This window comes from Dasypus novemcinctus, chromosome 10, assembly GCF_030445035.2.
Source record: "Dasypus novemcinctus isolate mDasNov1 chromosome 10, mDasNov1.1.hap2, whole genome shotgun sequence".
Classification (NCBI taxonomy): domain Eukaryota; kingdom Metazoa; phylum Chordata; class Mammalia; order Cingulata; family Dasypodidae; genus Dasypus; species Dasypus novemcinctus.
The window spans coordinates 13,701,795-13,714,752 of NC_080682.1; the positions used below are offsets into that span (position 1 = coordinate 13,701,795).

The 12,958-nt window shown below is 40.7% G+C and overlaps 1 pseudogene; it reads left to right on the forward strand.

Moving 5' to 3' along the window:
* Window positions 1–1,755: 1,755 nt before the first annotated feature.
* LOC131280143 (DNA endonuclease RBBP8-like) lies at window positions 1,756–11,541 on the forward strand (annotated as a pseudogene).
* The last annotated feature ends 1,417 nt before the right edge of the window (window positions 11,542–12,958 follow it).

The following is a 12,958-nucleotide window of genomic DNA, read 5'->3' on the forward strand; positions in this document are numbered from 1 at the left end:
ACAACTGAAAGAAATCTAGAGGGAAGCGGATGTGGCTCAAGCGACTGGGGTCCCGTCTACCATATGGAGGGTCCTGGGTTCAGTTCCTCGGGCCTTCTGGTGAAAGTGAGTTGTCCAGCACGGAGAGCTGGCACGACAAGATGATGCAACAAAAAAGAGACACAGAGAAGAGACCATGAAAGACAACAACCTGAGAGCTAAGTGTCTCAAGTGATTGAGTGCCTCCCTTCTAAATCGGAAGGTTCTAGGATCGGTTCCCAATGCCTCTTAAAGAGAATATAAGATAAGAAGACAAGCAGACACAGAAGAACAAGTAATGAATGAACACAGAGAGCAGACAGCAAGTGCAAGCACAAGGGGTGAGGGAGTAAATAAATTTTAAAATAAAATAAATGCTTTAAAGTAAAACCTTTATAAGAATATCAAAGATTAAAAAAAGAAAGAAAGCTAGAGTATGATCTAGGGAATGAAAAACAAAGTGAACCTAGAGGTGGATGAGAATTGTGGTTGATGGTACAGATGCAAGAGTGCCCTTCTGTCCATCACTATTGCAGGGTGGTGGGAATGTGGAAAGACACAGTAAAATACAACTGGTGTGACATATGGACTGTGGTTAACAATGATACTGTAATATTCTTGCATCAATTCCATAGATACTGTTTTGATAAAGGGGCAAAATGGAAAAAGTGTGCCAAATGTATGCTATGGACCATGGGTGATGGTTATAGTCTGATGATATTATCTCACAATGTTCCGTCATATAGTAGTGTGTTGGTGAAGGGATGTTGTATGGGAATTTTACACACGTGTATGATTGTTTTATAAATTCACAACTTTTGGAATAAAAACACATTTGAAAAATCAGTTTGAGTGGTTCAACCCTTATGCAGGAGCTTTGACAATAATGGAATAAAAACACATTTGAAAAATCAGTTTGAGTGGTTCAACCCTTATGCAGGAGCTTTGACAATATCTAAACAAATGACATAGGCATATGTGCTTTATTTCAGCATTCTACTTCAGGAATCTATCCCTCAAAATATTTTGGCAAAATGCCAAATGAGGCACGTGCAAGATATTCATTGCAATATTATTTTTAGTATCAGAAGATTAGAAAAATCACTACAATATCCATCGGTAGGGTACTGTTGAATCAATTGTAATGTGCCAATGCAATGGAATGGAATGTGGATGGAAAAAGAAACATAATGGTTGAGTTCTGCAGAATATGTATTTTTTTTTGTTACAAAATAAGTAAATAAAAGAAGGAATTAGCAGGATATTGTTTATAGTTTATTGTTTTTTCACTAATATGTATACACACTCTTTAAAAAATAGTGGAAAAATGAACTGATAACTGGTAACTTTTACTTACAAGGTAGAGGCATGGTTGACAGTAAGAATTTCTTGTTTAATATTTTGACTTGCAACATTTAAATATTTGATAGGATTTTTAAAAAACCACCAAAATAAAATAAAAATAAATCCCCTGGAAATAGAAAGTAAATGGAATCAAATGATCCTGATTATTTTCAGGCTGGTGACACAGCCATGCTGCGCAAAACATTACTTCCATTAATTATAAAATGCATGAATATGATCTAAGGTTAACAGTGGGTCATTAAACAAAAACAAAAACAAAAAACTTGGAACTGCATTCAGTAATCTTATTGTTGTGATGTTGCTACTGTTATTTTGAAACTATTATATGTATGTTTTAAGGTACAACAAAGAAGTAATTATGTTAATATTGCTATGAAGCAAGACTTCAGTGTAAGAGAAAAGAGATGTAAGTCCAAAGTCAAAAAGGTTAAGCAAAAACTTGGTATCTAGACTTTGAATTGGAAGCATAAGTTTGTAGTAATGAATGATTGTTTTTTCTCAGAAAATAGGTATTTCCTGGCACTGTCTACTGGAAACAAAAGAGGCAATGACAACCTAAAAACAGTGACTCACCTGAGGTGTAGCTCATGGCCTCTAAGGACCATTTCCCACTAAGAGGATCCTGGCTGATTCCAGGGCTGGCCCAAGGATTATACATGTTTAATTTCAAATACAAGCCTGCCAACTTCTCTTTTAGAGACTGGGGTTAAAAATCTATCTGAAAAGAGTCCTTCTTAGCAACATTTCTAACTCAAGATCAGAGAAAACTAGATCAAAATCTGAAGACAGCTTCTTTTTGACACATTATAATCTTGGGTCTTAAGTGAACATGGTCATTAGCCAGTCATATTCTAAAAAACAGATGTTTATAAAAAAAAATACAAATGAGTCCATGGGAGCACAAGATAGTATTGCCCAAATTAAAGATGCATTACTGATAAACGATTGGTGCCTGTGAAACCAATGGAAGGAAGAACATGCAAAAGGAATAAAAATGAGGAAGAAAGTTATCATGAAGTAAGTTGCCTAAAAGCCTTTTTTTTTTTCAAAAAGCAAGTGTGGCAGAGATCATTTTTAAAAAGAATTATTTATTTTTCTTTCTTTCTTTGTACCTCCTCATTGTTTGCATTTGCTATGTCTGTTGTGTGCTGGTCTCTTTTTAGGAGGTGCTGGGAACTGAACCTAGGAACTCCCATGTGGGAGGGAGGTGCCCAATCTCCTGAACCACCTCTGCTCCCTGCTTTGTTGCATCTCTCATTGTGTTTCCTTGCTGTGTCTCTTGGTTGTGTCATCTCACTGTGTCATCTTGTTGCTTCAGATTGCCACACCAACCCATCATGCCAGCCCATCGTGTCATCTTGCTCTCTTGCTCCTCTTCTTTGGGAGGTACTGGGAACTGAAGCTTGAGCTCCCATGTGGTAGGAGCTCAGTCACCTGAGCCACATACATTTCCCTAAAAGCCTCCTTTGATAAAGTAAATGCTTTTCCTTTTCCAATGGAGGGTCATTTTTACAACAGTGGTGACTTCGTAGTGGATAAACCTCTGGATCTGTCTGATCAGTTTTTACGTATTCAGTGTCAAGAGAAAAGTCAAGGAAATAAGGCCTCTGAAAATAGGTCTAGGCAAGTGACTCTTATGAGGCTTTGAAACCCATTACAAAGAGTTCTTCCTCAAGTCATGAGGCCTTGAATGGGAGCTGTGTGTTAACCAAAGATTCCCCAGAGGATTCCTGTGTGCAAGAATGCATCCTCCAGTCCCTGGGTAAATCCTCTCTGTTGTAGAAGTCAAGAGAGGTTCAATTATTTGCATATAGAAAGGACAGGATTCAGGAATAATTTTGGGAAGGAAAAAGATGTATTTACAACCGGCCAGGCTCGGAGCTTCTCATGCAAAATCTGAGCCCCAAACAAGATTTTTGAGTTCTTTTTATATGAGGAAGGACCAAATGGTTCTTTGTTTCAGTGCTCACTAAGCTTGAATTAACATGTATCTTCCAATGAGCCCTTGATACTGATGGCTATGATTATGAGCCTGTGTGCCTGAAATATGAGCTAGGCCTAGAGCTGCAGGGTGCCTAAGAGTTACCTCCTGAGCACCTCCATGTTGCTCATATGTGGCCACTCTCTAAGCCAAACTCAGCATGTAAATGCATTACCTTCCCCCCATTGTGGGACATGTCTCTGGGGATGAGCCTCCCTGGCACCGAGGGATTACTACCAAGCACCAGCTGATGATGTAACTAGAAAAAGATCTTGAATAAAAGGGTCAACTCAGACCAGCAGAATTTCTCAGCCTACATGTAATATTAGGTGTTAAAAACTGTTTTTTGGCTTTGGATAAAAGGGGAAAATGGAAAGGACAAATGTGTTTATATGGCTATGAGTCTTTTTTTTTTTTTGTTTTTTAATCTTAATTTATTTTTTAATGTTATATTAAAAAAATATGAGGTCTCCGTATGCCCCCCACTTCCCTCTCCCCACTCCTCCCTGCACAACAACAATCTCCTACAATATCATGAGACATTCATTGCACCCAATGAATACATCTCTGAGCATCGCTGCACCCCATGGTAAATGGTAAACATCGTAGCCCACACTTTCTCACAGTTCATGCAATGGGCCATGGGAGGACACACAATATCCAGCAACTGTCCCCTCAGCACCCCCCAGGACAACTCCAAGTCTCAAAAATGCCCCCACCTCACATCTATTCCTCCCACTCCCTACCCCCAGCAGCCCCCATGGCCACTTTCTCCATACAGGTGCCACATTTTCTTCGATTACCAATCACAGTAGTTCATGAATAGAATATCAGTAAATCCACTCTAATCCATCCTCTATTCCTCCATCCTGTCGACCCTGGAATGGTTGTGTCCACTCCACATCTATATCAAGAGGGGGCTTAGATTCCACATGGATGCTGGATGCAATCCTGCTTTCAGTTGTAGGAACTATTGGCTCCCTGGTGTTGTGGTTGACCTTCTTCACCTCCATGTTAACTGAGTGGGGTAAGTCCAATAAACCAGAGTGTGGGAGTTGCAAGTCTGTTGAGGCTCAGGGCCTGGCTATCACATGGTCAGTCCAGAGATCAGGTCCCCTGGGTATGCACTAAACCCCAGTGCCAACTACAGATCCAGAAAAAGTAGCAGGAGAGGCTTGTCAACAAAGATTGCATCTGAGTCCAGCTCCATCACACAGAAACACAAACTCCAAAATAGGGCCAACTGACATGGCACTGAGCTCCATCTGCCATGACCATAGAATCTGTGCATCTCTCTCACCCTCAGAAGAACCAATACCTGGGGTTGTATCTACTTTATCTGTCTCTGGGACTCTGCTTCAGTGTGCAGAAGGGCAACCCCACTGATAACCTTCTGGCTCTTTTTGGAGAGTCAGCCATATAAACTCATTCGTCCTTTTCATTTCCCCCTTTTATTCAAGGGACTATGAGTCTCTTAAAAAGAAGGGTGGGGATAGTGGGGTTGAATGGGACCTCATATTGTTTTTTTAATGTAATATTTTTACAAAATCAATAAAAAATAAAATAAAATAAAATAATCTCAGAAAAAGAAAAAAGAAAGAAAGAAAAAAAAGTAGATAGAAGCAGGTACTGGTTCTCCCGAGGACTACAGAGACCCACAGGTTCTATGGTTATGGCAGATAGCTCTGGGGTTCAGTGCCATGTCAGTTGGCCCTCCTTTGTAGTTTGTGCTCCTGAGGGTGATGGAGTTGGACTCAAATATGACCTTTCTACACTTGCCTCTTCTGTTCTTTTACCAGACCTGTGGTTGGTGCTGGGGTTGGTGTATACCCAGGAGACCTGAATCTCTGGATTGTCCATGTGACAGCCAGGCCCTGAGCCTCAGCAGACTTGCAACTCCTACCATCTGGTTTATTGGACTTACCCTGGCCAGCTAACAGGGAGGTGAAGAAGGTCAACCACCACATCAGGGAGCCAAAAGTGCCTACAACTGCAAGCAGGAGAATTGCATCCATCATCCATGTGGAATCTAAGCCCCCCCTCTTAAAATAGAGGTGCAGTGGACCTAACTATTCCAGGGCCCACAGGATGGAGGAATAGAATGTGGATTAGAGTGCTATTGGAAATATTGTGATTAGTAATGGAAGAATGTAGCATTGATGTAGAGAAAGTGACCGTGGTAGTTGCTGATGGTAGGAAGAGAGAAGAAGAGATATGATGTGGGGGCATTTTCAGGACTTAGAGTTGTCCTGGGTAGTATTGCAGGGACAGATGCTGGACATTGTATGTCCTGCCATGGTCCACCGGGTGGACTGGGGGAGAGTATAAACTACAATGTAAACCACTATCCATGTGGTGCAGCAGTGCACCAAAATGTATTCACCAAATACAATGAATGTGCCACGATGATGAGAGAGGTTGTTGATGTGGGAGTAGTGGGGTGAGGGGTGGGGGTTTACGGGGACCTCATTTTTTTTTAATGTAACATTTAAAAAAAAAGAAGAAAGAAATAATTTAAAACAAACAAAACATATATCTTCCATATCCTAGGTAAGCTTTTAGCATGGACTTCATACATTCTAGATAAGCTTTTAGCACATTTGGGTTGCATTTTTCAGAATAGTTAAAGTTTACAGAGTTTGCATTGCTAAACTGTTTCTCTGGGGACTGGAGTTTTTGTCATGATTACCAAGGGCAGGGCTGCAGTTCTCACTGTCCCAAACGCACAGCTCAGGACATATACAGCTCAGGTTGTCTACGAAGAGATGAACGGCCCCCACCCCCGCCCTAGCCTACATCATCTCCAGATAATAAAACACCATTACAAAGAATAGAAGAAAATCCAGTCTTCAAAATCCTTCCACATCCACATGAAAGTTTGGAGACAGAATCTTTTTGATGACATGAAGGATGTTGGTTCTCAAGAGCTGCTGAGACCAGCTCAGCAGGAAGTGTGCACGAAGGGAAGGGGATGCAGAACTGAAGAAATAAACAGACAGAAAGAAAGACATGAGAGGGAATAAAGATGGGATCAGGGGACTCACAGTTTCTGAAACTGAGAGCCTCAACCCTAGTTTCCACATCGTATTTATTTAGGAACCAACACGCAGCTGTTTGTTATTTACTACAATAGGGAACAGGTACAACATTTACAATAATAAGGTGTAGGTCATACAAAGTTCAAATGCCTCCTTACACAAACATTTTTTCATGCTGACCAGATGGCATTCCATCTGTCAAGGCTCAGTGTTCCTAAGCCACAACAATCCCCCCCCCCTTTTTTTTCGCAATGCAGTGATGATACTTTTGACGATTTCTTACTGCTTGAAGGGCCTTTTACAGTGAACACATATAATGGTTTTGAACTATGTGAGGGATGAAAGATTTTTAGTATTCCAAAAATACTATAAATTTCATGAACATAAGAAAATATTGTGCTTTATCAATTACAGCAGATGGCATAGTTTTGTTTTACCCAACTACACAACATTTAAGAATTGGATAGAGTAGCCAGAACCTTACAGCTTGTCCCAATTGTTTGCCTATTCCTTCTGATGTTTCTTAACAGGATCACTGCACAGGTCTCTTCTATGCAGCCAGATTCAGTGCCATCAGGCCAGGGCAGAAAGCCTTGAAGAACTGCAAGAGTCCATTGCTGACCTTTTTACACAGTTTTTGCACTTTTTCTTTTCAATCTGGCTTGTTTTACTCTTACAAAACACATTATCACACTGAATGCTACCGCAAAACTTTTACAACTTGCTATATGCATGCTAGTTCTGTCCCGCGTATCTCCATACTAACCATTTTATTTTAGGACAAAATATACCTTATTACATGTCAGTTAGCATTCCCACAAACTTTTTACCTTTTTCAGTATTCACTTAACTTTTACATCTTTCCTTTTATCTTATGAAGAAAAGTAAACTATTCATTTCAATTTGACTGAGAATTCTATTAATCAAGACTTACCACTATAGACATCTCATTAACATTTTAAGCTTAGGTAATAATATAAGTTCTTATTTAATTTTTTGACCATTTGAATAGAGCTCTTTCAGAACCTTTTATTTATCAAATTATATCACCATCCGGTGGCATCAAAATATACACTGACAATGAACAATCACAAAAACCATTACAACACACACAGACAAAATTACAACACACTGACATTGAACAAACACAAAAGCAGTTCTTTCTTCCTTTCACTTTTTTTTGTCTCTCTTTCTTTTGTTTATTACTTAATGTAAAGCCACTCTAGCCTAAAAACTTTTTGTGTGCTTAAACACTTTTTGTAAGAATAATAGCAAAGCATACATATCACGCAAAGACTCAATCCTGGTATAAGATGTAACTGAGCTCTTGTTCAGCGGTTTTTCAGCTTCTTGACTTTAGATTTTAACTCAACCCCCAGTGGCAGGTGAAGCTGCTCTCATCTTCAGAATGGGACCCAGCCATGCAGTTATCAGAGTCTCTCCATCTGCATGACCGGAGGTTCTGGGTTCCATAGGAACTTTCATCATCTCTTGGAGTTCATGATGTGGTTGAATTCGACAAGCTGGTACCCACACAGGATGCTCTTCATCTCCTGGGGAAATACAAGGAAACCCTCTTCCCCAAGTTAACAGCTTCCTGGAACACCACTCATTGGTCAGTGCATATTCCACCAAATTAAAGGTTTTTCAGACAGTTTGGGTTTGAGTTTTAGAATTAGTTTGGAAATGTCTTTCAACTGCTGTCCCTTCCAGAGTTGTTCCAATGTTAAGAAAATTAAGAGTGAAGAGTGCTTTGTGTAACTGCATCTGCATGTTTCCCTGTCTCCCCCTTACATGAATTTAAGTGTTTGATTTGCTTGCTCCACAGTAGCTTGCCCTTGGGGGTTGTAAGGAAGTCCTGTAGTGTGTGAAGTACTCGAAGTAACTAGAAACCTTTTAAGGGAGACACTGGTATAAGCAGGAACAATATCTGTTTTTAGAGACTGGGGGAGTCCCATTACAGCAGAGCAAGCTAACAAATGCTGTCTTATGTGTCGAGTAGATTCTCTAGTCTGAGCTATAGCCCAAATGAATCTTGTACAAGTATCTATAAAGACATGAACATAACATAATTTTCCAAAGAAGGAGATATGAGTTCCGTCCATTTGCCACAGAGTTAACAGTTAAACCATGGGGATTTACTCCAGTTTCCAATTGTTTTGGATTATTAAGAATTTGACAAGATGGACAAGTTTGAACAATGTCCCTAGCTTGTGCCCATGTTAATGGAAAATGAGATTTGTGGCTAGCTGCATTTATATGGGTTAGATTTTGAAAATGAGTAGCTTCTTATAAAATAGGAGTGACTAATTTATCAGCGGCATTATTGCCTTGTGCTAATGGTCCAGGAAAATTTGAATGAGATTGAACGTGAATGATAAAAAATGGACTCATTTTTATTTCTAAATATCTGTTGAAGCTTGTGAAAAAGACATTAGGTTTGATAAGAGCTGTTCCAATCAACTGAATAACCTGGACGACATATGCTGAGTCTGAAAGAATGTTTATGGACCCTGGTATGTCTTACAAAGCAGTAAGTACTGCTATTGATTCAGTTTGCTGAGCCAAAAACCCAGGAGTAATTTTCTTAGTTTTCCAAAGCCATTTTCACCTCAGACTTTCTCCAACAATCTTTTCTCATGTGACCAATTTTTCACAATTGAAACATTTTCCAGAGAACCTCTTATTGCTTTTCATTCCTGCCATAACCTGAGCCATCATAGTAGCACGGTGGCCCTCCGTCCATACATCCTGGCAAAATTTAATATATCCAGTCAAATCCACTTTACTTTTCATAATCCCAGTAGCTTTTGACAATCCAGATTAGCATTTTCATAAGCCATGACCTGCAAAACAGTATCAGCAGCTTCTCAATTATTGACTTGTTTTTTGATAGCCTCTTTTAACCAAGCAATAAAGTCAGGGTAAGTTTCTTTAGGTCCTTGTAATATTTTTTGAAATGACACTGGAGGCTGGCCTTTAGCCTCAATTTTTCCCCATGCCCTTAAGCAACAGCGATGGGCCTGTGCGATGGCTTGATCATTCACTGTTACTTGCTCATGGACTCTGCCCAATTCCCCACCCCCACTAACTGATCCAAAGAAATGGGGATATTATGGCCTCTACTGTGAGCAGCCTGAGTCTCTGGATGATCTGCCCACCAGGTTTTGAATTGTAAAAACTCTCCAGATCCTAGGGTGATGCATGCTAATGCAGACCAGTCAACCAGGATCAGCCTAGAGCCTTTAGCAAGCCCCTGCACCACTCCACAGGTAAAAGGAGAATTTGGACCATATTGTTGCACTGCTACCTTTAACTCTTCCAAAATTTTAAATGGGAAGCGTTCATGAGTGAACTCATAAACTCCATTCAGGTTTTGTGGATCCACTCCAGCAGCTACTCTGTCTCGTATGGTGACTGGAAAGGCCATTTGAAGTGCCTCCAAGCCACCCTCCCTTCTAGACTGTAAAATTCCTTGTTGTAAAGCTGATAACGTTGGCCAAGAGTCTCCGGGCCTAGGAGGGGGAGAAGGTGTCAAGAGGGGAAAGTGACTTTCTAGAGTCAGTTAATGGAGGAGGTGAAGGCAAAATAACTTTAGTATCCTCAAAAATTTTAGTGGGAGGTACTTCCTCACTTTCTTTATTTTCATTTTTCTCTTCCTCATCTTTGGTTTGCAAAGGTTCCAAAGCAGATTTAATAATCATCTAAGTGGACCAGATAGTAACAGGGAGGGAAACACCTTGTACATGTAGTTTTCTACCTCTTTTCCTACTCTTTCCCTGTCTTCTAATTCTAAACTTCCTACTGCTGACAACCATGAGCAATATATTCCTATAATCCCTAAAAGTTCTGAAATATGAGGCTGGCTGGTCTCGGTTCCTCCTGACTTGTTTAAGGAGACAGATATATGGGTGATATTTTGTTGAACTGTCTCCATTCCCCATAGTAACCCATCTAGAATACCTGAGAGTGTCCTTACTCATCGAGGACTTGGAAGGCCTTCTAAACCATGGGGATCTGCGTGGTGACAACACATTGAATTTAGCTTGAAGGTCTTCTTTCCCTTGGGCCCCATGGTGGGCACCAGTTGCTGAGACCAGCTCAGCAATAGGTGTGCAGGAATGGAAGGTGACACATAACTGAAGAAATGAAAGGACAGAATGAAAGACACAAGAGAGGAAATAAAGATGGGACCAGGGGGCTCACAGCTTCTGAACCTGAGAGCCTCAACCCTAGTTTCCACGTAGTATTTATTTAAGAAGCAACAAGCAGTTGTTTGTTATTGACTAGAATAGGGGACAGGTGCAACATTTACAATAATAAGGTATAGGTCATACAAAGTTCAAAATGCCTCCTTCCACAAACATTTTTTCATGCTGATCAGATGGTGTTCCATCTAGTCAAGGTGCGGTGTTCCTAAGCCTGCATTTTTTTGTCTGTACTATGGAAACCTTTCAACTACAAACCATGTTCCTACTGTTTTCCCACAACAATGAGCCAATAAAACTGAAAACCAGGTCAGTCCAAGGAGCATGTGAACCTGCATCAGTTCTTCAGTTAAATCCATGCAGAATTGCTAAAACAAAGTCTCTACAAAACAATGAGGACATATATTTTGAAAATATCCAGTGGAGTACAGATCTAAGAGCAGATCTTTCTCAGGATTAGACAGATATTTACTGCAATAGATACAAAGGGTGGCAGTCAGGCAAAATTAGGAGGAGTGAGAGTGGACATAGGCTCGATGATGGTTAGTACAACCATGCTTTTAAAATGAAGAAGCAAGTAATGACTATGCTTGTGAGCTGATAAGCCTAAAATAAGAACAAGGCCTAGAGCAGCATTGTGCCTGGGAATTTCCTCCTGTCAGCCTTCATGTTACTCAAATGTGGCCAGTCTTGAAGCCAAACTCAGCATGTAAATGCAATGCCTTCCCCCCAGCGTGGGACATGACACCCGGGGATGAGCCTCCCTGGCACCGAGGGACCACTATCAACTACCAACTGATGATGCAACTGGAAAATGACCTTATACGGAAGGTTCAACGCGGATCAGCAGAATATCCCTGTCTACATAAAATAACATGACTTTAAAATGCTGTTTGACCTAATGTAAGGGGGAAATGGAAAGGAGAAATGAGTTTATATGGCTACGAGGCTCTAAAAAAGAGTCTGGAGGCTGTCAGAAGGATTGCCCTTATGCACAACTGAGCAGAGTCTGAGAGACAGATAAAGCAGATACAACCCCCAGGTATTGGTTCCTTTGAGGGCTAAAGAGACCCATGGGAGTTATGGTCATGGCTGATGGGGTTAACTACCAGGTCAGATGGCCCCTCTTTGGAAATGGTGTTTATGTGTGATGAATCTGGACTCAGATGGGATCTCTCTTCATAAGACTTTCATGCTAATGTGCTGGAGGTGCAGTTAGTGTTGGGGTTTAAGATATATTTAGGGGATTTGAATCTCTGGACTGACAATGTGATAGCCAGGTCCTGAGCCTCAACAGACTCCAGCACCTACAATCAGATTTATTGGACTCACCACACTCAGCTAAGATGGAGTTGAAGAAGGACAACCACCACACCATGGAGCCTAGAGTGATTACAACTGAAAGTGGGAGGATTGCATCCAGCATCCATGTGGAATCTGAGCCTCCTCTTGACATAGAGGTGCAATGGACACAACCAATCCAATGTCCACATAGAAAAGGTGGCATTGGATTGGGAAAAGTGGACATGATGGCTGATGGGTATGGGGAAAGGCAGGAAGAGATGAGAGGTGGAGGCGTCTTTGGGACATGGAGCTGCCCTGGATGGTGCTTCAGAGGCAATCACCGGACATTGTAAATCCTCACAGGGCCCACTGGATGGAATGGGGGAGAGTATGGGCCATGATGTGGACCATTGACCATGAGGTGCAGAGGTGCCCAAAGATGTACTTGCCAAATGCAATGGATGTGTCATGATGATGGGAGGGAGTGTTGCTGGGGGGCGGGGGGAGAGGAGGGGTGGGGGTGGTGGAGTAGAATGGGACCACATATATATATATTTTTAATGTAATATTATTACAAAGTCATTAAAAAAATAAATAATTAAAAAAAATGAAGAAGCAAGAATGAACAGGAAGGAGAAAAATGTACAAATGTAGAAAGAAAGAGGAATGATAGTTTGGAAGATATGTTTCAGTGGACAATACATGAGGAATATGAGTCCTGTTTGGTGGATAGTTTCCCCCAAGTAGCAGATGAAAAGGAGAAATTGTCAGTGGCCACATGATAAAGTTGAAGAGAAAGCACTTGTGGAGCCATATTTAGAGGTGATAGAGGAGAGACTAGCTTACAAAATTCTCATCATATTAAGGTGATTTGTAAAAAAGGGGAAGAAAATTGCTTGGATATGCAGGAAAGGAATATTAAGTGAATATACCAGCAGAAGAGGGAGAAAGGAAGTTGGCTTCTTTCTCAAGACACTGATTCTGCTAAATTCCACCAACCACACCAGATAATTTCTGGGAAGTTGGTTTTCTTTCCAAACAAACTTGTATGGAGAGAGGTTATA